General features: G+C 39.7%; 1 protein-coding gene across 13 annotated transcripts in view; it reads left to right on the top strand.

Annotated features, from left to right (window-relative positions):
• The window catches only part of RGS7 (regulator of G protein signaling 7), a 467,979-nt gene that overhangs the window by 280,808 nt on the left and 173,386 nt on the right, over window positions 1-13,785 (top strand). For 2 of the 13 annotated variants that reach the window (XM_081485637.1, XM_081485639.1), the window contains exon 1: window positions 1,725-1,858. The exons of the other annotated variants lie outside the window; for them this stretch is intronic. The gene's annotated coding sequence lies outside the window, so the exon portion shown is untranslated. Of the gene's footprint in view, window positions 1-1,724; window positions 1,859-13,785 lie in introns of those variants that run through there. 13 annotated transcript variants of the gene reach the window in all.

The raw sequence follows: 13,785 nt of genomic DNA, 5'->3' as shown, positions 1-13,785 counted from the left end.
CACTTGAGAAAAAGGTAAAATTGATTGTTTTGGGGTGGAAACTCCTGTAAATATCAATTAAATCTAATTTGTCTATTGTATCATTTAAAGTTTGTGTTTCCTTGTTAATTTTCTGTTTAGTTGATCTATCCATATGCGTGAGTGGAGTATTAAAGTCTCCCACTATTATTGTGTTATTGTTAATTTCCCCTTTCATACTTGTTAGTATTTGCCTTATATATTGTGGTGCTCCTATGTTGGGTGCATATATATTTATGATTGTTACGTCTTCTTCTTGAATTGATCCTTTGATCTTTATGTAGTGTCCTTCTTTGTCCCTTTTCACATCCTTTATTTTAAAGTCTATTTTATCTGAAATGAGTATTGCGACTCCTGCTTTCTTTTGGTCTCCGTTTGCATGGAATATGTTTTTCCATCCTTTCACTTTCAGCCTGTGTGTGTCCCTAGTTTTGAGGTGGGTCTCTTGTAGACAGCATATATAGGGGTCTTGTTTTTGTATCCATTCAGCAACCCTTTGCCTTTTGGTTGGGGCATTCAACCCATTTACATTTAAGGTAATTATTGATAAGTATGATCCCGTTGCCATTTACTTTGTTGTTTTGAGTTCGTGTTGAAACATCCTTTCTGTGTTTCCTGTTTAGAGAAGATCCTTTAGCATTTGCTGGAGAGCTGGTTTGGTGGTGCTGAATTCCCTCAGCTCTTGCTTGTCTGTAAAGCTTTTGAATTCTCCTTCATATCTGAATGAGATCCTTGCTGGGTACAGTAATCTGGGTTGTAGATTATTCTCTTTCATTACTTTAAGTATGTCCTGCCATTCCCTTCTAGCCTGAAGGGTTTCTATTGAAAGATCAGCTGTTATCCTTATGGGGATCCCCTTGTGTGTTATTTGTTGTTTTCCCCTTGCTGCTTTTAATATTTGTTCTTTGTGTTTGATCTTTGTTAATTTGATTAATATGTGTCTTGGGGTGTTTCGCCTTGGGTTTATCCTGTTTGGAACTCTCTGGGTTTCTTGGACTTCTGTGACTATTTCTTTCCTCAATTTAGGGAAATTCTCAACTATTATCTCCTCGAGTATTTTTTCATGGCCTTTCCTTTTATCTTCTTCTTCTGGGACTCCTATGATTCGAATGTTGGGGCGTTTCATATTGTCCCAGAGGTCCCGGAGGTTTTCCTCATTTCTTTTGATTCTTTTTTCTTTTTTCCTCTCTGCTTCGTTTATTTCCATCATTCTATCTTCTACCTCACTTATCCTATCTTCTGCCTCCGTTATTCTACTGTTGGTTCCCTCCAGAGTGTCTTTTATCTCCTTTATTTCATTATTCATTCTATATTGATTCCTTTTTATTTCTTCTAAGTCCTTGATAAACATTTCTTGCATCTTCTCAATCTTTGTCTCCAGGCTATTTATCTGTAACTCCATTTTGCTTTCAAGATTTTGGATCATTTTTATTATCCTTATTCTAAATTCTTTTTCGGATAGATTCCCTATCTCCTCCTCTTTTGTTTGGCTTTGTGGGCATTTCTCATTTTCCTTTACTTGCTGAGTATTTCTCTGCCTTTTCATCTTGTTTAGATTGCTGTGTTAGGCGTGGCCCTTCTGTATTCTGGTAGTATGAAGTTCCTCTTTGTTGTGGAGGTTCCTCACTGCGGTTGGGGTTGGACAGGTGGCTTGTCAAGGTTTCCTGGTTGGGGGAGCTTGTGTCGGTGTTCTGGTGGGTGGAGCTGGATTTCTGCTCTCTTGAGTGTAATGGAGTGACCAGTATTAATTTTTGAGATGTCTATGGATTTGGTGTGCCTCTGGGCAGCCTGTATATTGATGCTCAGGTCTATGTTCCTGCGTTGCTGGAGAATTTGCGTGGTATGTCTTGCTCTGGAACTTATTATCTCTTGGGTGGAGCTTGGTTTCAGTGAATTTATGGAGGCTATTGGATGGTCTCTTATTAATTAATGTTTCCCCTGGCTTTCAGTCTTATTCTTGCAGTAGCCTCAAGACTTCTCCTTCCATACAGCCTCAATAATAAAACTTTTAGGTTAATGGTGAAAAGATTCTCCACAGTGAGGGATACCCAGAAAGGTTCACTGAGTTACATGGAGAGATGAGGTGGGGGGGGTGGGTTGAAGTGACCAGGAGGGGAAGAGGGGAATTCAAATGTGGAGAGAGCAATCTAGCCAGTAAGCACTTCCCTCTGTGCTTTCCACAGTTTGGAACCCTCAGAGTGATTCACAGAGATACATAGAGAGGGGGGAGGAAGGTAATAGAGGTGAGCATGAGTAGAAAGGGAGGAATTAAGAGGGGAGAGAGAGATCTGGGCAGTATCCTGTTCCTGAAGTGTTCTCCGGTACCCAGAACACCCTCAGAGATTCACAGAATTGGGTTGAGAAGAGAAGGAGGAGGGTGGGAGATAGAGGTTCCCTGGGGGAGAAGAAAGAGCATCAATAGGGGGAGAGAGTGATCAGGCCAGTGATCACACTCCTGAGTAAAAATGGGTCCTAAAGATTGGGTTCTTAAATGTACAAAGTTGATATCAAATATGTAAAACACAGATTAAAAATCTAGAGTAGAGGTTAGACTCTTATAAAACTTACAATCTAAAAAAAAAAAAAAAAAAAAAAAAGAAAAAAGGGAACAGTGTAAAAAGAAAAAAAAACAGTAAAACAGTAAAAAAAGAAACAGTAAAAAAATGTAGAACAGGAAAAAAACATTAAAAAAAAAAAAAAACACAAAAGGTATAAGATATATGTATGTAGTTTGCTTCAAAAATAGGGGTTTTTTTTTTTTTTTTGCAAGTTAATAGTGGGTTATGAAAATGAAAGTTAAAGGTGTAATAGAGGACTTGAAGAAAAAGGAAAGAAGAGAAAAAAAAATTTTTTTTTAATTAAAAAAAAAAAAAATTAAAAAAAAATTAAAAAAAATAATAATAGTAAAAAATATATATATCCCGGACTTTCTCTGGAGCTGTTGTGAGCAGTGTGGGATCTGCTCAGTTTTAGATAGATCCTTATTCCTGCTTATACTTTTCAAGATCTGTAGGTCCTTTTTAATGCAGTCGGTATTAGCTACAGGGATCTTAATCTGTTGGCCTGTCTCTTCCAAAGCACTTCCCTCTGTTTATTTGGCTTCTGTTTGGAGATCTCTTCAGTATCTAATTTCCGCCCTGCAACAAAGCGGTGGAGGTGATCTCTTTAGGTTCGCTTGTTCAATCGTGCTGTGGGGAGGAAGGAACACTGCAATTCTGGCGTGTGTGTGGTAAGCTCGCAGTGTCTCGGCCGCACTGGGTTCGCCCCCGCTCACGGCGTGTGTGCTTTCCCCGTCTACCCTGCTCAGGCTTCAGGTTACTCGGCCGGGGAGCGGGCCCTGAGCTGCGTGCACTTCCCAGGACTAAGCCGCTCAGGTTCAGGCTCCCGGTTACTCCACAAAGGCGCAGACTCGATTTTGCCCGCGGCTTGTGCCGTTCCCGGTCGGAGCTGCCCAGGCGGCCAGGAGTTTGGCGAGGGCGCTGTCCCCTGTTGGGGCGGTGCGGCTTATCACCTCCCTGGTCCCCGCCTCGGTTTACGGGCGCGCCCGGCTCCGGTGTGCTTTGTGTCGGTTCTGGGGAGCTGGTCTCTGGCTGCGACCCTCCCGGCTGCTGTCGACCCTCCGGGATCTCAGGCAGTCTTTGCTTAAAAACTGGGAGCCTGTTTGCAGTTTGGTAGGGGGTGCCCTCTCTGGAGCCGAGTTTGCCCCTTTCCGGCTCTGGCGGGCCCCGCCTGCCCGCTGTGTCCGGCGGGGGATGGCGCAGTCCGCAGCCGGCTAGCTCTCCTCTGGTATCGCTCAGTCCTTTGTTCTGTGAGCGGGCCGGCAGTGCCTTAGAGTTGGGCTTTTCGCGGGATAGTTCTCTCTCTCTCTCGCTGTCCCACAGTTTAGGTTACTATCTCACGTTAGCTCCCTCAGATTGCCCTCGGGGCACTCGGGCCCGGTCCTTACCCTAGGCAATGCCGCCCGCTCCTCTCCGTTCAGCCCCCACTTGCTGGTGGCGGATGATGCGAGCGTCTGGGGTTCTTTGCTGGGAGTTGCTTTAGGCACGTAATCTGTCGATTTTATTTATTTTTTCCTCCCAGTTACGTTGCCCTCCGAGATAAAAAATCCTCCCCCACACCCGCCGGTGAGAGGGTTTCCTGGTGCTTGGAAATTCCTCCTCTTTTACGACTCCCTCCCCGGGACGGGTCTCCGTCCCTAACTCTTTTGTCTCTCTTTTTATCTTTTATAATTTCTCCTACCTCTTTTGAAGATAATGCGCAGTTTTTGTGAAAGCCTGACGTCCTCAGCCAGCCTTCAGAAGTAGTTTTGTGAAGTTTGGTCAGCGTTCAGATGTTCTTTCGATAAATTTGTGGAGGAGAGAGTGGTCTCCCCGTCCTATTCCTCCGCCATCTTCTGCTCTCCCCCACATTATTATATTCTTAAAAGTTTACCTTAAAAGTAATTTAGCATCTAAGGATTAACAAAGATTTTACATGCCATTTTATTTGAGTCTCTCAGTACCCTATGAAGTAAGCCCAACTGCTTTTTCACTATTTATGGCAAAATTATTGAAGATTGGGGCTTTCCAGGTGGCTCAGTGGTACAGAATCTGCCAATGCAGGAGACTCAGGAAACATGCGTTCAATCTCTGGGTCGCGAAGATTCCATGAAGAAGGAAACATCAACCCACTCCAGTATTCTTGCCGGGAAAATCTCACAGACAAAAGAGACTCATGGGCTACTGTACATGGAGTCACAAAGAGTTGGACATGACTTAGTTACTGAGTGTGAGCACAAACTGAAGACCAGAGAACAAAAATGTCTTGACCGAAAACACACTGCCAACAAATATAGAAATAAGATTTGAACCCAGGCCTGGCATGGTTGTCCACAGTCATAATTATCTTGAATCTCACACATGTTCTCTAAGGCGCTGTTATATCCTGAATTGTGTCTGCTCCAGATCCATATGCGGAAACCCCAATGCTTCGTAATTCCGAATGTAACTGTTTCCAGGCCTTTAAAGCAGTATTAAGTGAAATTGAGGCCCTTTGGGGTGGGCTCCAACCCAATCTGACTGGTATCCTTATAAAAAGAGGAGATTAGGACGAAACAGAGAGACACCACATACAGAGAAAAGCCACATGAGAGCCCAGTGAAAAGGTGGCCATCTGTAAACCAAACACCAAGGCCTCGGGCAAAGCCAGATCTGCTGACACCTTGATCTTGGCCTTCTAGCCTCCGGAGCTATGAGAAAATAAATTTCTATTGCTGAAGTCATCCAGCCTGTAGTGTTTTTTGTTTTTGCTTTTCTGGCAGCCCTAGCAAACTAGCATAGGGCCAAAACAAAAGCTAAGGAATTCATTAATTCAACCATGTTCTTAGACCAAACCAGCTTTCTGTTCAGGACTGGTTCTGAGCAGAAACCATGGAATGTCTACTATTAGTGCTATGAAAGATGAATGGATAACTTTCTGTGTTGGAGACGTTTGAAATATCTGCCAAGGCATGCTGTTTCTGAGAAATACCCTGTTACCTAAGAATATAATCAGTCCAGTCCAAAACCTCCTACTGAGAAAGTGAGTTAGAAAACTAAAATTGCAGAAAATTCTCCTCCTGCTATAAACTAAGGTAAAGTACTGACGGCAATAGGAAAAAATTAAAATGGTCATAAAATACAAAGTTTTTATAAACAATGCCACATGCAGCCAGGTAACTAGAGAACATGTTTAGTAAAAACCAGAGATAGGAAGACAATCAACCTTTTAGAATATTTATTTATTTATTTTATTGGAGGAGAATTACTTTACAGCATTGTGATGGTTTTTACCATCCATCAGTGTGACTCAGCCATGGGCATACATTTGTCCCCTCCATCCTGTACTCCTCTTCCATCTCCCTCCCCACCTCATCCCTCCATGTTGTCACAGAGCACCGGCTTTGGGTGCTCAATGTCAAATTCCCGCTGGCTATCTGTTTTCCTTATGGTAATGTACACGTTTCAATGCTATTCTCTCAGATCATTCCACCCTCTCCTTCTCCCACTGAGTCCAAAAGTCTGTTGTTTATGTCTCTGTCTCCTTTGCTGCCCTGCACATAGGATCACTTCACTTTTACCATATATATTGTATGAGGCTGAAAATGTCTCTCTAACAGGGCTATTGTGAGGATTAATGGGGCTTCCCTGGTGGCTCAGATGATAAAGAATCTCAAATCATCCCACCCTCTACCTTCTCCCACTGAGTCCAGTATTGATTCAATTTTTATAAACTGCACACAAAATGGAAGCCCAATGTGACTGTCGAACTTTTTGAGAAGAAATGGGCTTTTTTTATCCCTATCATTCAACTCGTCCCTCTGAATTATGTGAATATGATGAATTTTGTGACATTTCTCTTCTAAACAGAGAATATCCCACATAGTACCCGGTAGCTGGTTACCCAAGCATGACCTCCTGTTGGGCTGTTTCTCACAATATTTTCTTATAATGGTTTGCCAAATTGTATGCCTAAGGAAATTATTACCCATCCCAGGCATGCCCTGCCCACCATCTGGGTCTCTTCTTGTGCCTGCTTCCCAGCGGGGCAGCTCTGCCTGCAGTGTGGTCATCCTTCTCTGGAGGCTTATCTTGTCCCTAATCAAGCCCTGAAGAGGCATCTCCTTATGGCACTCACAGATGGCTGTGTGGAAAACATTATCTCATCTTGGGAAAGCTTTTGTAAGGTCATCTTTAGGCCAAGGTGAACTTAAAAAAAAATAAAAAAGTTGTTCAAAGAGGCTAGAAAACAATTGCTTGACTAACACTGGAAAACCTCTAATTCCCCAGCTTCTAAAAGTGACAGATCATAGATAAACTGATTTTGTTTAGCCTACTCTACTTCCCAGGTGGCTCAGTGTTAAAAATCCGACTTGTCAATGCAGGAGACACGGGACATATGGGTTCAATCTCTGTGTTGGGAAGATCCCCTGGAGAAAGGCATGGCAACCCACTCCAGTATTCCTGCCTGGAGAATCCAGTGGACAGAGGAGCCTGGTGGGCTACAGACCATGGGTCACAAAAAGTTGGACAAGACTGAGCAGCAGGCATGGCACTAGCCTACTCTAATGACTTCTTGGCTGGGGCCTTCTTTGCATTTTCACCAAGCTATGGAAAGAATCCCATGGGTTTATTTTGATTACTGAGCTGTATAGAATAGAATGGCAAATTATCAATGAACAGCTGATCAAGTTATGTTTCATAAAAGTGACCAGTTCAGCTGCTCCTGGTGGACTTTCTTCCCCTGCTTACCTTTCCAGATGTTGTATTTACAGTCCCTCCTCATGTATCCTCTCCAGCCCTGTCTACTTGCTCCCTACCCTTGGGGTCAGGGAGCAGTTGTGCATATAGTCTCCTTGTCAGGAGAAAGAATGTTTTCCTGCTTTGAATGGTCCTGTGTTATCATAGACAAAGGCTTTGTTATCTGAGCCTCTTTGAACCTGCCTAGCTAGCATGTGCCACTAGGAAAAGTACTTAGTGTATCTGAGACTCAGTTTTCTCAGTAAAATGAATATAACCATGCCTTTCTGTTAAGACTGTTGTAACATCAAAGGTAATTTATATGCATATATATCTCATATCTGTAAATGCATATATACCCGCAACCAGTAAATATAAGGCATTTATGATGATTTCCTCCTAGTACAGATTCTGTTTGATTGTTTTTTCCTCAGTCAGTTAGTTTGGTTTCATTGTAGTTTTTTCAAATAGCCTGTTCCTATCAAGGGCACTTTTGACTAGTACATTCATGCATTTTCATATGTCAGAAATAAGCCAGCAATGAAGTGTGTTTCTTTTACATTTTCATGAATCTTTCACCATCTCAGTAGTACAAAAAGCCACATAAGAAAAATTGAATAAATGCAGAAGATGCTATACTATCCCTTCCTTCCCAAAGCAGTCTGATATCATTGCATAATTTCTTCCCCTCATGAAATATTTAAATTTTTCTCTTACTGACTTACATAGGAAAGATAAATTGTATTAGCATATTTGCACCCGTTACTCTTTATTGCTCTGAGGTGTTGGAGGCTCACCACGAAGTGCTTATGCTTTTAAATTAGGCATAGTCAGATTTCTCCATTTCTCTGGAGACATGGAATATGGGGGAATCAGAGTTACCAAATATACTACTAGTTTTAAAATATCTATATGTGTCTCTGATAATATAAGGATTGGGATATTGAGCAAAGATGAAAAAATATTTACTCCTATTGTGCTGCTTGTGTTTTAAACATCTTTCTTCCCAGTGCCAAGACCATACTGCTTTCCTGTACCTTCCATTTACAGCACCCTCAGAGAAGAAACAGTGTGAGGTCATGGTTATGAGTGCAGACCCTGAAGCCACACTCCCCAGTTAAAACCAGCCCTTCCGTTCATGAACTTTGTGATCTTAGACTCTCTTGTGCTTCTGTTTCTTCATCTGTTGAAAAAGAGTGATGGTAGTTGTTCTAAAAATTAAATGAATAAATAAATATATGTAATATATTACTATGGTAGCTGAGTGATGATAAATGCTCAGGAAATTTTTAGCTATGGTTCTTAGCTGTCATAGAGATGAACAAGAAAAGCTAAAGGGAATCCAGAGATTCCTTATTTCTTTGGCTTTGGTTACAGGATGGGTCTTTAAAAAATTAGATTTAGAAATAATAAATAGAATTTTAGATAGATGGTTAGAAAGGAAGAAAGAAAATAAAGAAACAAAGAAATGAAAGAAAGAAGGGCAAAAGGGAGGAAGGAAGAAAGGTAATGAACCCCACAGTTTAGTAAACTTTATTTTCTCTGGTCAAAATATGGACCCACCCATTGTATTACTACAGTGCATTCTGTATTAGCTTCTTCATTAGCTTCTTCCCACTGCTGATTGGTGGAGAAGCTTATGGTCAGCAATAACACGTCTCCTGAGTTGCTGTCAAGTCTGCTCCCAGTTGATATTATTGCTTTTTTAAAAAAAAAAAAAAAAAGAAAGAAAGAAAGAAAAAGACAACCCTCAATGTATGCTGCTGCTGCTGCTGCTAACTCGCTTCAGTCGTGTTCGACTCTGTGTGACCCCATAGACGGCAGCCCACCAGGCTCCGCCATCCCTGGGATTCTCCAGGCAAGAACACTGGAGTGGGTTGCCATTTCCTTCTCCAATGCATGAAAGTGAAAAGTGAAAGTGAAGTCACTCAGTCATGTCCAACTCTTAGCAACCCCATGGACTGCAGCCTACCAGACTCCTCCATCCGTGGGATTTTCCACGCAAGAGTACTGGAGTGGGTTGCCATTGCCTTCTCCTCAATGTATGACTTTACTTTATATTCCATTTTGGACTCAGCCCATCAATTCTACTCTCTGTCTAGATCATTTAGATGGGAGCAATTACCTGTACATCTTACTATTAGATAAGAAACCAACCATAGAAAATGTAACAATTTTTTGTTCTGATTATAATGATTTCTATAATTATTAATATATTTGCAGATCTTGTTCTTAGAAAAATTCTAATTTTCAAGTAGGCTATTGATTTTTCATGACTATTTACTAACTGTGTGTATAGGTATCTGGAAGTCCTGGAAAGATAATTCTCACTCAGTCCTTGCTTACTTAGACATTGATAAGTGTCTACTAAGTGTCAAGCTAATATGGAATACAGAGTTAAATCAGGGACAACTCTTATACTTAAGGAGTTCCCAGCCTACTGGGAGAGTAAAGTAGACACACAATGATCTTCATAACACCGTGTTGTAAATATTATAATAGAAAGGAGGGCACAGCTAAGTCAAGCTACAGCACACAGAGCAGTTCATTCCTTTAGCTTTGTTTAACTATTGTGGAATTTCACCAGAATGAGTGAGTATGTTAAGGCTTAACATTCAACTGGAAACTTCACACAGCTAATTAGTACTTAAGCCCTTCGGGAAATCCAAACCTCCTGATGCTAAACGATGTAAAGTTGGACACTGTGTTTTAGTGAAGGAAAGATACATTTCTTCTCTTTTCACCAAATCAACAAATTAGTTGATTATTCATTCCAGTGATTGCAAAAGCTCCTTAACAACCAAACTCCTAAACAATCTTACCTGAAGATTCTTTCTTATTTCCTCCTATAACAAAAGGGCAAGAGGTTCAATTTCACAACACGAGGAAGTCTTATGATAATGATCCACACCATGCATCTGAGAGATTTCAGTTTTGCTATTCTTGTTCCTCTGTCAATCAAGTACTTTCATTTAAACGCTTCAGTGAGTGTCTAAGTGGGTCTTAGATGTGAGGGTAGTTATTACTGGAGAAGTGAAAGATGAAAAGTAGACAGTTGGGCTCATCTAAAGAGTTGAGGGCTCTTCAGAAAAAAGAAAGAAGGCTGTAAGAACTATGTATTGAGGGCACAGTGTTGCCCACTGTGAATGTTTAATCAAATCTCGTAGCTTTATTTTTAATAGTAATGAACTTGGTGGATGGTTAGAGAGAAGGAAACAGAAATGAGCTATTCAACTAACCATTTAACTACAGGACTTCTGCAAGTGTAGTTCCTTTATTTGTGGTGCTTATGCTTAAGAAGACCAGAGCAAAGCAGAACTGAAAGTGTCTTTTTTTCAGCATGATTGTTTGCATGGACCATCCTAGAATGGGCTAGGTGCTTCAGAGTTATACTGGTCTTCATAACATGGGATCAATGCATGTACGTTTCTGATTGCTTATCCATTCACTGATACAGATAATCTTGAGGGTAAATAAGGAGTGCCTTTATGGATAATAGGTTAGAGTTAAGACTGAAATAAAGATCAAAATTTCATAAAGGTGGTAATTGATTTTTCTTGCATGAGATAAATGAGAGTTTGTCATTTACTGCATTATTAATTTATAATGTATGCTTGTGCTAAACTTACTTCTTCATAAGAATTGAAATAGTTTACATTCTGTTTTTACCATGTATTGTCAGTAACTACTCTCTGTGTGGTAAATAATACTAAATAGCATCATTAGAGTGCATACCATATGCCAGATATTGTTCTAAGTACTACATATGATTTACCTTATTTAATCTCCATAACAATTCTATGAAAGAACTATTAGCCTAATTTAATACTTGGGATGTTTGAGGCTAATAAATTGTTCATCTAACATCACTCAGCTAATTAATAAACATTTATTTACATCCAGGTAATCAAATTATAGCTTTTCCATGTCACAGTACACAGTCTCAATAATATCTATTGGCTGGATAAAAAAATTGATGAATAAATTAAAAAGTGATTTTTAAAAAATAAATATAAGCAATGTACAGAGAATAATAAATGTTTTCTGTTATTGAACATTAACTTTGTATCCAGACTTTCTGGTAACTTAAACTAAAATATGGTGGTATGTATAATTCACATTGATATCAAAGAAAAACAATGTTTTAAGCAAAGAAAAGTGAACTTGATTCTGGTGCCATATTCTAAAGGGAATTTAACATCTGACATTTTATACATCAGAAAGGTAGGGTCTTAAAGAACAGCATTTCAGAAGAGTTTTTATATGGCTACTCTGTTAAAACTGGCAAAATTGATGGGGGGAGGGTAGTTAAAACTTGGAGAGCACCCATCCAAGACAACTTCTGCTGGGTGTTTACCTGAAAATATTTCAGTCTAAACAACTAACTTGTCAATGTTCCTTGCTAATTGTCCCAGTTTCATAGAAGAGAAAACCAAGACTTGCACAGATTAATTAGCTTGTCAAGCTTATGCAGCTAGTAAGTAGTGAAGGTTTATCTTTCTGATTCCAAAATCCATGCTTTCTTCACTACACCATGTTTAAAATATAATGATGGCTCAAGCTAGAGTCTCATATATATGACTTTCTAGTGATGTTACACTTAAAAGAAGTAATTTCCAAAGAAGCTCTAGCACTGGATTCTGTTTTTTCTGGATATATTACACAGTAACCCAAATAAATTAAAAAAACTTAAAAGAGAGAATGATCCTGTTGAAGGGACCGTGTGCAGAACTCCTTTCTACTCCCTCTTCTGTGAGGTTCTTATGGCGCATTAGGTACACAAAGAATACCTGGAGCACTGGTTTTAAAATGCAGATTCCTGGGGCATGACCCCAGATAATCTGATTTGAGGTGATGAATCTGCATTTTAAACAAGCCCTTCAAGTGATTTTGATCCAGGTGTCTTAAAAAAAAAAACAAAAAACAAAAAACACAGACCTGCAAAACGCACAGCCCGCCTGCTAACTGATTTCCCTCAAGTATCAGATGCCCAGGTTTTCAGACAAGATCTCTAAGATTCTTAAACTTGGTAAATTTTACCTGGATTGTAAAAGCAAACACTGATTTCAGTTATTATATTAATACCATCATTTGTAAATGTAATAAAAATCAGAGCAGTGCCTACCATACAAGGGGTTCTCAATAATATTTGCCAAATGAATGAATGGATAAATGAATGAGTGGTTTAATTGCAAGAAGAGCTCCAGGTTGGGAAATAGGAAGGGACATAGTTTATGGTCCAATGCAAAAAGATATTCAATTGAATTGAGTAAGAGAATTGTTATGAAAAATAAGGGTGTCATTTATGCCTATGATTTCTTCTTAGTGATTGTTTTTCTAATTTGAATATTTGCATTAATTTACACTGAGATCGATTAGCCAGCTTTACTGAAACTCAGTGAAGCACTAAATTGAAATCCTATTAATTCTCTAGTCATTTGTTACTTCAGAGCATCTTCTGATAATAGAGGATGGCATCTAAAGAAAAGAAAGGCAGGTGAAAGCAGAAAGTTTTAAATGGCTATCAATTAGATAAACCCCGTACTTTTAAAAAGAACAGATCCTCTGTTTGAGGTGTCTGTTTGGGAGCTAAATTGCTTGCTTTCTGAATTTCCCATGCTCAGTAGCTGTAATTCTGCTCTGAATCTCTGTGTAAGAGTCTGCAGTTCTCCTGGCAATTGATGAGGCCCTAATCCAAGCCAGAAAAAATACCCTTATTGCCTATTTTAGAGGAGAATATTGTGTGCTTCCATATGAAATGTTCTAGTTCTTCAAAACTAGTAACTGTTAACTCCCATCAAAATATTTAGTAATTTGTGCCTTTCCTACATCACTCACTCAAATCAGATTTTCACCAGTAATCCAATGTTGGTGAGAAATTTTGAAGGAATACGGCTAAATAAAAACTAGGTGAGGATTCAGTGAACCTTTGTGATTATACAGTGCTGGTGTTGTTCTGCCAGGCACTTGAGATGATGGACAGTGTGAAACAAGGAGAGATTGGCTACATTTAGCTGGAAAATTTGCAGTTTGGATTAAATGAATTAGTTATGCCTAGCCATACCGATTTCTATATTGTTTGGATATGTATTTATGAATACAGAATTCTAAACAGTTGGTCATTTTTCATTAGAAGGGAGCCCCTTTATATGTACTTGTCTATACTCTGTGAGAGACTTCCTATAGAAGAGAATTTCTAATAAGACTTTGAAGGGTAGTGATTATACAAACGGACATTTTTAATGATCATTGAAGGAAAAGCAAAAGCAGAAACTGAGCAAACTACCCTAACTGGAATGGAACAAATGATCTATGATTCTTGACTGTTGGGATGCAGCCAAGCATGCGTCTTGGAGCTCGAGAGACTTTTCAAGTGATAGTGAAGATTCAGTGTGGCAGATTTAATAGGTTACAGAAAGAAACGGATAATGATTTAGGCCCACGTGAAGTACTGAAAGCTGTAAGTCAAGATAATGAAAAAATCCTACCAAAGGGATTGCCTGTTTCACCT

This window comes from Giraffa tippelskirchi, chromosome 5 (assembly GCF_054371585.1).
Source record: "Giraffa tippelskirchi isolate mGirTip1 chromosome 5, T2T-mGirTip1v1.2.pri, whole genome shotgun sequence".
NCBI classification, from domain to species: domain Eukaryota; kingdom Metazoa; phylum Chordata; class Mammalia; order Artiodactyla; family Giraffidae; genus Giraffa; species Giraffa tippelskirchi.
Note: the sequence above shows the minus strand (reverse complement) of the source record. Positions and strands in the feature narration are given on the sequence as shown.